The sequence below is a fragment of the Colletes latitarsis genome, chromosome 4, assembly GCF_051014445.1.
Source record: "Colletes latitarsis isolate SP2378_abdomen chromosome 4, iyColLati1, whole genome shotgun sequence".
In the NCBI taxonomy this organism is placed as follows: Eukaryota; Metazoa; Arthropoda; class Insecta; order Hymenoptera; family Colletidae; genus Colletes; species Colletes latitarsis.
Genome location: NC_135137.1, coordinates 23,843,935 through 23,857,186, shown reverse-complemented (window position 1 = coordinate 23,857,186; position 13,252 = coordinate 23,843,935).

Genomic DNA, 13,252 nt, shown 5'->3' with positions numbered 1-13,252 from the left:
TCCGCAGTGTCGGTCTCGTGATTGATCCCTTCTCGACCCGCGTTGACCATGTCGAGAGCGATCTCGCGAGCGGTCTCGCGAATAGTCTCGCGAACAGTCTCGCGAACGGTTCCGCGAATGATCTCGCGAACAGTTTCGCGAACGGTTCCGCGAATGATCTCGCAAACGATCCCGCGAACGATCCCGCGAATGATCCCGCGAATGATCTCGCGAACTATCCCGCGAATGGTTTTCTACGCGGTCCTTCGCGCAGTCCCGAGAGCGATTCCGCGAACAATCTCGAGAGCGGTCGCGCACCCCCGCACTCGATTTACCACCTCCTCGATTCTTTGATTGTTCACGTTCGCGCGAACGTCCCCGTGAACAATCTCGCGAACACTGTCGCTTCCCTTTCGATCGGCCCATTGTTTGGTATTTAACCGGACACAAAATCGATAACTTCACTCAAATACGCACTACCACAATCGCGTAAAACGTCTAAAAATCGCGTAGTAGCGTAAATCCACGAATCACAAACGAATGCCGAGTGAAAAAAAAGGAGAAGCCCGTGGTACATCCCACTTCTGATATGTAAGATAACGTTTACAAAATATAATAATCGCTTTATTCGGTTGCTGCGCTCTGCACGATGCGTCGCAGCTAATCGCTCGAAAAGAAGTGCCTCGCCCAAGTCGCCATGCAGCCCTCTTGACGAAGGCCTTTCAAGGGCCTTCGGGGGTGGTTTATGGCGGGGCCTGGCGTTCGTCGCTGGGGTCCGCTTGCCTGCGCGACGTCTTGCCCGTTGTTATGCCTCATGTGTACCGGGTAGTGTCGGAATTTCCAACACTTGTATTAATCATTTATATTTTTCAATCATTTTTATATTTTTTTACTCATTTTATATTCTTCACCGTTTTCATAATCATTATATATATATTTTTATTTATATTTTTATGTATGTATTTTTACTTTTTTAATCATTTTATATTTTAATCATTTTTCATATTTTTAATCATTATATATTTATATTTATATTTTATGTATGTATTTTAATTATATATTTTTCCTTATTAATCCTTTTTGTGAGTATAGTATGTAATAAAACAATTTATATACATAGTATCATGATCAGTATCTCTACACATCTCCCTCACCCCAATTTGTTATTAATTTTACATTATAAAAAGTTCACAGTAAAAAAAAAAAAAAAAAAAAAAAGAAAAAAAATTTATTTCTGATATTTCAACCATCCGTTGTATAATTTAAGTCTTTTCATGGTTGATGCATCGCTATGTATTAGCACGATCGAGATTTTTCAAACACTTGCTATCTTCGTAATCGGCATCAATGGTTTTAGATTTATTCTAAAGTTCATAATTTTATAAAAAGATACATTTATTTCCAGTATTTCAACCACCATTAACTAGTACATGTTTTTTCAGAAGCTTACAAAAACATTAAAGATTTTTAGACGTATTCTGAAAGTTCATAATTTTATAAAATTGCTAGGAAGGATGGGGGATGGGGAAATTAGATGTATTTTTTAAATGACATGAATTAATTCAAAAAGATACATTTATTTCTAATATTTTAACCACCAATTGTGTAATTTAAATACATTTTGCAAACCAAAAAAGGTACATTTATTTCCGATATTTTAACCACCAATTGTATAATTTAAATACATTTTGCATAGCGCATGTCTTTTTATGGTTACCACATCGCCATGTGTTTGCACAATCAAGATTTTTTAAGCATTCAATATCACCATAATCAACATCGATGTTCTCAGCATTAATATGTTCAGCCACCATGTTGGTTAACCAATCACGCTTTTGAAGCCCTTTTACATATACAATTGGGTTTGATTCATCTACTATTGCCGATATAATAAGCGTTTTGGTCATGCTGTAGGGTATAAAGCCGTCGTCCCACGACAGCCCGTGATGATTCTTCGTCACCCAAGTAGCTCGTGATTTATCGGACGCAGATAATAAACACCATGGATATGGACTTTGGAAGATATAATGCGCTAGAGTGCTTCCTTTTCTCAGCACTGCCACTTCCTTTACAACAAACTCTGTGTCGCTAACGAATCCTTGTATGTCAACGAATGTTGATACCATCATGAAATATCTTTGAAACTATGCTGCAATGCGGTGTGTCCGCCTGTTATATATATATGTATATTACAAACATTGCTGATGTTACAGTTTATGTAATCTTGCGCACAACGTTGGACAGTGGACAGTATTCGACAACGCGATCATGCAAAATAAGACAATACACGGTAGTATTTGCTGGCACGTTTTCTTTACAATCAAATTCTATTCGCACATCTATGGTAGCGCTCTTGATTGATTCGTTCTGTCTCGAACAATCGATGACTACAAACGGTCCATATAACGAAAAGCTCACCCTGTTGTAAAGCGTTTCGTAGCAGTCGTATCCGTAATAAGCTTTACGAAAACGTGCATACATATCAAAAAGAATAGCATATCTGTTTTTATCATAATCAAGATTCAAGTCATCATATGGATAAAAGTCAGAGTTTAGATACAGTTTCACATTGGTCAAGTTACATTCATCGAAGTTGCTCGCATCTTTAGTCATGTTGTTCTTCCGACCAGTCTGCAGCGCAAAAATGACGTATCGCGGCTTCTCCAGCTGAGTTGCAGTTTTAACAGCCCATGAATGTTTTGTTATACTTTGCAATAATGGGTACTAGACAGTCAATATTCGATACAGTGTGGTGTGCAAGCGATTGAATTGTCTTCTCTTTATTTTCGCGCGTCGTCTGTTTCACTTGCTCCCCTTCGTTCAGCACAAGCATCTCCCACTACAGTCGTTGTCTCCGCACATGCAGTCGAACGATGATCTGTTCCCCTCGAAAATCGAGCAATTGATCGTCTTGATTCACAACGCGAATCGTCAAATCCGAAATGCTTCGTGCAGTAATCGGAAGGTAAATGATCTGTGTTGGTCTTTCCGATATCTTATATCCTGGTGGAACGGTAGGCGAAAACTCATGTATCGTGTGCGCACACTTGTTATTGCTGTAAGCGCCAGCTGTTACGTTGCATTCAATGCGAATGATATTTACATTCATTATATTAATTGATGCATCCGATTCGTGCCATTTTCGTGGTTATAGCACCCGATTCGTTGAAAACCCCAGCAACGAGCCAATAGTATTGGGTTTGATAAAATTTATGCTATAATTACACTTAATTTCGCTCTTCATCGTATTGTTGTTAGCTCTAAGCATCAAGGATGGGTTCCCTTCATTATCCCATGAAAGCGATCGTTGCAAATACATGTGAATGTCGTCCAGCTCATAAGATCCCTCGGGAATAATGATTTCCTTATCATCATTATCGTAATAAAATTTATTATTTGACAAATTTACATTTGGTATTGTGTAATATGTTTCAAAGTCCATAAGACCGAGTTCGTAATCACCATTGCTGAAATCGATGGTTGGAAAATAGCTTACTGCGAGAATACTACTTTGCCCGGTGAGCGTTAACGTCAGCGACATGTTCCAACGGATACTGGAGTTAAAGTGTACAATGATTGTCCTTAAATTGATTGTCAACTGTCAGCAGAAACTGTAAACACAGCTGTCCACAATTGCTTTGATTATAGCGCTGATAAGGCATGTGATTATACTCGATTACACTATTCTTCAAATATTGTATCAGTTCCCTCGGCGGTTGAAGATTGCCAAAATTATCAAAATATATGGCGCATGTTCCCCGTTTTGCGTATGCCACCCAATGAGTACCTGTTCCCTCAACAGTATCCAAATTTACGATCCCGCTCTCATTCCAACGCTCTATGTATTGTCGGTGCCGATTATGATGCAAAGTCGCGCAAGATTCGTCGAGTAGCACCACCTGTAAAGGATGGCGATGCTATCAACAAACTATACTTGCAAGAAAACATGACAATTATAAAAAATTGACAAGACGAATTCGACAAGAAGATGATCATGTTTCAAGATTACGTTCAGAGTTTGAAAGATCAACTGAATCACTTGGAGAGGGATATTATCGAATTCCGAAATCAAATGCATCAATAGCTGGACGTTGGGACGTTGAGACGTTGGGGTGTTGGAGCGTTGGGATGTTGGGGACGTTGGGGCGTTGAGGCGTTGAACATTGATTGATTGATAAGATGTGTACGTTAGGTCTTCGCGTCAGTGGCGAGTCACACATGGCTGAGAAGAAAACCTCCAGGATCGAGAAACGATGTCTTGTGGAAGAATTGCATGCTCCGGCGAGAAGGCATTTTCCCCGAAGACGCGTCATAGTACATGGGTACGACGACCTATGGCAAGCGGACGTGGTCGAGATGCGACCTTACACGGGATATAACAGAGGCTTCCATTACATACTCACTGTTATCGATGTGCTGAGTAAGCATGCGTGGGCTATACCCCTCAGAACTAAGAATGGAAATAAAGTTTCTACAACGATCGGGAAGATAATCCGAGACAGTGGGAGGTATCCGAAAAATTTGCAGACCGACAAAGGAAAGGAATTTTACAAGGCAAATATGCAAAAATTTTTATCAAAATACACCATAAATCATTATTCAACGTATTCGGTGATGAAGGCGTCAGTCGTCGAGCGGTTCAGTCGTACACTCGAAAACGATATGTGGAAACTGTTTACGCTTAATGGAAATTATAAATGGATCGACTCGCTGCAGCTTCTCATATCAAATTACAACGCGCGAAAGCATCGAACTATCGGTATGCGACCAATTGATGTTACACCAACAAACGCTGCTAAGCTCTTAACAATGGTGTATAATCATGTAATAATTGCCGCTTCTGCACGATTCAAAGTGGGAGATGCGGTACGTGTGAGCAAATTCAAGACAATTTTTGAAAAAAGTTACACACCAAAATGGAGCACTGAAATATTTACAATCGCCGAGGTACAGAAAACTAATCCTGCAACGTATCTGTTGAAAGATGTTTATGAAAAACCAATTGCTGGAGGATTCTACGAACACGAGTTGCAACGCGTTGCAAATTTCGACGTGTATCTAGTTGAAAAAGTATTGCGTAAGAAGGGGAACAATGTGTATGTAAAATAATTGGGGCTCAATAACTCGCACAATTCGTGGATCCATAAAAGTAATGTTTTGTAACATAATTATTCGTTGCTTTAATAAATATATCATATTTTTAAATTATCAAAACATGGTATCTACTTTCTTCCCCACGGTAAGGCTCTCCATATATATATTACAGAATTCTTTGTCTGTGAATGCAGTGTATACGTTTTGCAGAAGTTGCGTTTTTGCACGTGTTCAGTGTAATCTAAAACGCCTTGCAAAAGAAATTGCGCTTTTCGCAGAAGAAGAACATGCGACATAAAATAAGAAGGTGAACAGTGTGTATGTAAAATGGCTAGGACCCAATAGCTCGCACAATATTGTAGGAATTGAGTGTGTGGGCTGGGAGAGATCGTTCACAACAAAAATGAGACGAGGACTCGATTAACGAACAATAACAGTTTATTAACAAAAATAATAGGAAAGATAACAATAATAACAACACAATTGATAACAAAGACACAAGTCGCAAATTCGCTGTAATTTCGCCTGTGACTTTCGACTAGTCACTGTCGCCTATCAACTGCCGCGCCGCCGAACATTCACACACTTATAAGGATTCACCCTCAGTCGCTCTATCTTTCTCACGCAATCATCCCTTTTCACTCACACCAAAAATCCTCGCATCCATAGTCCAGATTCACGCAGTCACGTACACGCCTTACTAATCGTTCCATTCTCACGGTCCAGTCGCTCAGTTCTAAACACTCTTCCTCGCATTCTTTCAGCCACTCGACATTTTCCAAACGTAGTCACCCTATTTCCCAAACACCCCGGCGCCGTCCAGACGCAAGACGACACCGACCGCACGCGCGCAACAATGATCCATTCATACCTCACGAAAGTTTCTAACATTCGAATCCACAAACGTACTGGTGCCATCCCGTCGCGGGATTACACCGACCATACGCACCACCAATCGTTCACACCCTACAATATCCCATAAAAATTATTGGGTACAGCGTGAACGTAAAAGTGATCTATGTCGCGAAGAATATTATTTGGTTGCATCATCCTGAGAATGCAATGTTATACGCTTTGCAGAAGTTGCATGTTTAGACGTGTTCAAGGTAATCTAAAAGACATTTTTGCAAAAGTTGCACTTTTCACAGAAGAAGAACATGTGAAATAAAAAATTCCTCCCCCCACAAATGATCTATGTCGCGAAGAATATTATTTGGTTGCATCATCCTGCGAATGTAATGTTATACGCTTTGCAGAAGTTGCATGTTTAGACGTGTTCAAGGTAATCTAAAAGACATTTTTGCAAAAGTTGCACTTGTCGCAGAAGAAGAACACGTGATATAAAAAATTCCTCCCACACTACGCGCCACCCGCTTCCCCTGGTACATATGATGCAACGTTGCATTTAAGTGCTGTACAATATTCACACTCGTTTGATAGTGTTACGAGCGCAAGCGCGAGATCCTGGATTCGGTCGAGGGCAGTACTCGACCGGTGGTTTTAGGTATGGTTAGGAAAGAGACAGGAGTTCCGGACGAACCAGGGGCTCTATACCCTGGGAGCCGTAGGACTAGGTTACGTGGACGAACCAGGGGCTCTATACCCTGGGAGCCACGGGGTTAAATTTATAAGGAGAAATGTATGGTTTCACGGACGAACCAGAGGCTCTATACCCAGGGAGCCGCTAGAAAGGAGTGGACGAACCAGGGGCTTTATACCCTGGGAGCCACGTAGGTTTTAGGAAGTTTTAGGATCTTTGCTCTATCGTAATGGTACACCTCGAGCGGTAAAGGTGTACCGGGTCCGTGAGATACTCCTCGTCTTACCGTTAATATAGTTCAGGGTTGCATTGATTGAATAATGCAAATCAGTGTGACTACTTGTATGTATTCTATTCGATGCTCAAGTACAATTGTGTATTAACAAAACTAGTACTATTACTAGATTGCCACGACGGCGAGAGTTTTAAATCGGCTTTTACGCGGCGCGTTCGCGGGAGCTACTACTCGGTTTAGACGATTGAAACTCACGGTTAAAACCACTAAGGTAGGATGTTGCTCGAAGGGGATTATAGCCCGATCTTGCTTCGAGTATCAAAGTGACGTCGTCTCGAGAGTTTTATGAAAACTGAGCTCCACGAGTAAGAAAATGCGGCCCTTATATACTGGAAAATTACTCGGTACAGTGGCGGGGCATTACCATATAAGGCAATGAAAACTGGGCCGGAAGTGCACATACGGCATGAGTCAACCCCGTTCGAGGGGTTGTGCGCTAGATAATCGAGCCAACGCCCAAGCCACCAAACGTTTCAGTCCCATACGTGAATGATATGTAACAATAGTATCGTCGTGAAACATTATCTATTGAATTCTACGTTGACTTACTATGAATTACTGCATTCCTTGCGACACAGCATGCACAAGTAATGAGTAAGTATTATTATCACCATTTTTTCTTACCGTCATTACTTACCTTTCATTCTTTATTTACTTTTCTATATGTAACTGTAGCAAGGAACAGCGTTCAACGCCTCATATACTGGGAAGGAGGTTTGCCCTCACATCCACAACATACAAGTATTTGGATATTGCAATCGGTGTAGGACCTGCATCCGCCGTGGAAATTATTCTTGGTGATACTCGAGGAAATACATTGTTGCTGTCTTACTCAACATGGATGGTGTTTATCCAAAAACGCGAGGATATCGAACAACATGTGCTATCAGCTCCTTCTCCAACGTCGTTATCAATTTGTGATTTGGTGCTTACGGTTGTTGCGCGACATGAACATTGTACAAGTCAACTCTATTATTTTTATTCGAACTGGAACAGTGCATCGAGCATGCATATTCGTGGCTATGCCAAAATACGCACTATGTTGGTGAGAAATTCCAAGAATTTACAAATATTTTAAAATGGAATAGTATTATGCATAAACGTGTGGCTGACAAAATTCTTCGTGAATATTATGACAAAAATTCGCCTGTAGATTGCGAGCTGTTGGCATATGCGCTGGATGACATTTTATATGATGCTATTAATGATTAAAAATAAAAAACTGTATCTAATTTTTGTGAAATAGAATTACACAATTTATACTCGCATTGAATTGTGATAAAAAATTAAATATATCCCTTTTTTGAAATAGTCAAAAGGCGTCAAATTTCATTCACCACCTCCTCTTTATCGACCTCTGATAATTACCACTTCTTTTTACCAGATGCATCTAATTTCTCTCCCCTTCTCTTTCTACCGATACCAGGCAATTATCCTCTTTCTTTTTTATTAGCTTCTGGTAATTACCAACCGTTAATACCAAATACCGATCATTGATACTAATTACCGACCATAGATACCAATTACCGACCGTCGGTAATAGTTACCAATTCTCCACCCTGACTACCGGAACCCTCCCCCACCACCGACTGGCTCACCCGGACCCCCCACTCCGACGCGAAGCCCCCCTCCCCTGGAGCCCCTTGTCCAGAACTCTCCTTCCTGACCTAGTTACTATAATAAAATCTTTTCTATATTGCAGAAGATAGGGATAAATTGTAGTTAAGTGTATTATGTACAATTTATTTCTGTTTCAGATTTATTCCAAACACTTGAAAAATCATCTTCAGTCTTCTACATTCATCATCAAGCCTTTCTTCTTTGAATGTAGATTAACTTGTTTCATTTCCAATTAATTTATATTTACTGGCATGTCTCTATAAATTTCAAATCAATTAATCAATTTGAATTTGTGATATTGTGTCAGCCAGTTTCAAAAATATGGTTTCGAGAAAAACGTATTTAAAATTTCCGATATGATTATTAACCACTGGGTACTCTACCCTTTAAATGGCTATAACTTTGTTACTTCAACGAATTTTAATGAGTCTACGTTTATTATAATTGCTAAATAAAGAGGACGAGTTGCGAGCCAAAGATCAGTTGCGGGGTTTTTAAAAAGGACAGATTGGCATTCTTGTTCTCATTAATGTTGCAGCGTGTTTACGAGGGATGTGTCCGATATATGCATATGTATATAATCAATTCATTTTCCTTCAATAATTCTCCATTGCAAAAATTCTACAGTATTCTTACATTTTTTTATATTTTAAAATTGTCCCATGTTATTAGAAAGTAGGTATACGGCGAAAGCTATACAACTTTATAGTTCCTAATATGTATAATATGTATACGTATACATATAGTGCATGATCGCTTGGTGTGGAAAGTTAACGAATCTTCAAAAAGCGCCCAGGTTTGGTTTCGAGAAATGTAAGCGACGTCAGCGATGCAAGGGCGAGAAGGAAAGCGAGTATCAGCCTGTTCCTCTCGCCTCTTCCGAAACTACGAGCTCACGTACACGCAATTGGGCATAGTGTGCGAAAGTGGAATGAGGAGTTCCTGGGGCCGCCGATGCACGGTCTAATAACATTGATTTCGGGTCGCAAATACGTTTTTGCCGGGTTATTTTTTAAATAAATGATGTATTACAATTTAAAATGAAAAATAGAGGATTTGCGGTGTACGTATCAATAAGATACATCCTTAGGTATTTTAATAATCTTGAAATTTTTAAATAACCTTAATCGATTGATTACTCCAATGAAATTAATCGATTAATGTCCAATTATGGACCATACAGCTTGCATTTCGTTAAAAAATAATAAAATTTCTGAAATTTCATTTTCTGTCTCACTTCCTCTTGTGTTCATTTCTAAATCTGTTGGTAACGTTGCGAGTGACACGGAAATGGTGATGGGGCTCTAGAGCCCCAGAGAAACGGGCCGAAAAAATACATTAGGTGATAGGTCTACTCGTATACCTCGTCTGTGTCTCTAGTATACCACATATCGTTCGGTACCACTATGCGATCTGAAACATACTGTTAGAACTCGGGGCGCAATTGCCATATCTACGTGCCTGCGGGTATGGTGGGGCGCATGCGCAAACACCGAACGCTCGTGCGAATGTCATGTGCAACTAAAGTGTAGTTCTGCATGTTACGGGCATGGCATTTGGCTGCAAGGTTTTGTTTCTTATTATATTATATTATATTGTATTAAACTCATTTAAACATGTTTTTACCGTTTAACCCACTCGAAAACCTAACACATGACGTTTGGTGCCATTTTATAGTGTTGTAACTTAGGCTTCGGATGAAAAAATTGTTGTCATCGATATTTGTATGCGAATGAGTTGAAATTAAATTCGTTGAAACAATACGTACGCCCTGTCTTTAGAAATCGAAGTAATCGAAGAAAACAAAGAAAAAATCTAAGATGATGTAGAAGACATTATTTGTTGGAGGTGAAGAATCGGAGAGGAGGTTAGAAAGAATTTTTCTATAAGCTGGCTGTCGACAATGAAGCTTTATTTAAAAACTTTATGCGAATGTAGAGAAAATTTTGAATACTTATTGGAGAAAATCCGCTGTTTACAAAAATTAATATATTTAGCTACCGGCGATAGCTATGTATACTTTGCTTTCGTATTTGTTCCGGATCTCTGAATTGAGTATCTCAAACATTATTCCAGAAGTGTGCAGAGCTTTCATCAATATTCTACAGGATTTTGTAAAGGTAAGTGTAAAGAATGATATTACTATACATATAATTATATTTACATATAAAATGACATACGATAATAATATAATACTGATGTATATAATAATAGAGTATAAATTATTTATTGTCAATATTATTTATGCTAAAATACTAAATCTCCTTCCTTCTATGCTCTATCAGCAAAGGTACAAACTAGCTGTGTATAACTATTTCTAGATAGCAAAATTTCTGAGTGTAGCAAATAGATAGATTTTGATTCATATCTGCTTTCATTATCGTAATATGAATTCCATGCATCATATTTTCCGGAAGATGCATTGAGTAGTATATCATTTATGAAATGTATTGCAACTATTTATGCTTTTGGCCTGATTTTTTGCAGTTCATTTCCTACGTATTCTCCATATGTTAAACAATCATCTCTCCAAACAGCATGTTTTAAAATAGCATAAACTTCTACTTCGTGACATGAGGTAGATACAAAGCATTATTTTTTCTTTTTACTTTTTTTAAATGTTTTCTTTCTATTTTACTTGTCTTGTCTTTTGTTTCTATTACAGTGTGATTCATCAAGTATTATTTCTAAACTTTAAATATCTTGTGTGTTTTCAATATTTTACAAATGTATAGTTTGGCAACAAGCTAAAGTATTGATTTAAATAAAGTCAGATCAGGGATTGACAAAAAACAGCTGCAGTTATTTCGAACGTTTTTGTGTAATTTTTTCTTTCTCCCATGAAATCTTTGAAAGAAACAATCATTAAGTGTCTCTGCTACAGAAGTGATACAACTAAAAAAAAAGCAGCTTGCGAATTGCAACTATAAACCATGAAATTTAACTTTATGGTTGCTATTCACAAAGTGTTCTCTTTTGAATTGTGTCACATTCGTAGAAAGAGTGCGATATACACTAGTGCCCACATAAATGACCAAGCTCAAGACCAGCCTCAGTCATTTGTGTGGGCATGGTTAGTTCTCAGAATTCAACGGAGATAAGGAAAGAGGATAAGTGCAAGTGAGATACAATAGCTGGCACCGGAAACCATTGTATAATTCAAATCGGTCCGTCTACAGTAAACATTGGATATGCAGCAATGATTCTTAAAATAAACATTGCTCAGTTTACGTACAGTGGAGGCGAATTTCAACACCAGTAAATGTTTATATACAGTCAGTCCCATAAGTATTTGTACCCTCGTTGCTTGTAAAAAAAATTTGTTGAAATCAAAGGATGCATTTAAAGTTTTGCAATAAATTTTTTATCATAAATGAATACATGTATAAAGTTCATTTATACCAAATTATAACGAAATTGATTAACTAATAACAAAAATATATTGATTTTTCTCTGCATAGTACATAATAGCACTTCACGTATTCGTACCAGTGCAGATTTTGTCAAAAAATTGCATATTATGGTAACTTTTTTACTTTTGTATTATTTTTGTAGTATTTCGTGGGCCCACCTTTATGCTTTATTACATCGTTTAATCGATTTGGCCTACTTTCTATCAGTTTAAAGTGATATTTGGTTCAATACTATTCCAAACTTCTACAATTTTTTCTTTCAGCATTTGTTTATTGGAAATTTCATGCTCGCGTAGTCTTTTATCTATTTCCGTCCATAAATTTTGTATAGGATTTGTATCTGGACTCTGAGGAGGTGTACGTATAAAATGGGGAACGTGGTAAAGTAATAATTTACGAACAATCTGAGCAGTATGTTTCGGGTCACTGTCGTGTTGGAAACAATAGTCATTTTGCGGATCCAGCTTAATCGTACTTGAGTGTAGATTTTCTTCGAGTATATTTTTATACTGTATCTTATTCATAATTCTATCGATAAAGACAAGATTGTCTGCTCCGGATGCTGCCATGTAGCCCCAAACCATCACGGAGGCTCCGCCGTGCTTTACAGTCGGTTGTAGATTCTTTAATTCTAGTTCTTTATTAAGCTTCCTTCAAACTTTTCCTTTTCCGTCACATCCAAAAATATTAAATTTCGACTCATCAGAGAAAATAACTTTATTAGGTATAACTTTAAAGGTATTACTTTAACTTCTGTACTCTTTCGCAAATGCTAACCTCTAACTTTTGTTAATTTTACTAATAAAGGACTTCTTTCTCGGTGTTCGACCATGAAAATTTTCACTTCTCAATATTCTTCGATAAGTTTCAACAGAAACTTTCTTATTGAACATGTCGTTACACATTGTAGCTAACTTAGGTGTACTAAGTAGAGGGTTTTGTTGCACTTTACCTATTATAGTTTTTCTTTCTCGAATGGTTAAAATCTTTGGTCTTCCAGTACGTTCGTTATTTAACAAATTATCACTTGTTTTTATCCGTTTAGTGATGAATTGGATAGTTGATTTACTTCTGTCCATTATTTTTGCTCTCTTGATGTAATTTGAAAATTATTTGATGCTCTTCTAGAGTAGTCTTGGACTTCTTTCGACTCATTTCTGATTATTGATGTTATTTTAACATAATTTCAAACTAGACTACTTTGTTGGCACTCACTCAACCGACTGTAAACTCTGGAAATTATTTTCGATGTGAAATGACATTCGAAACAGAAGAAAATTGACTTTGCTAAGAATGGTACGAATACTTTTA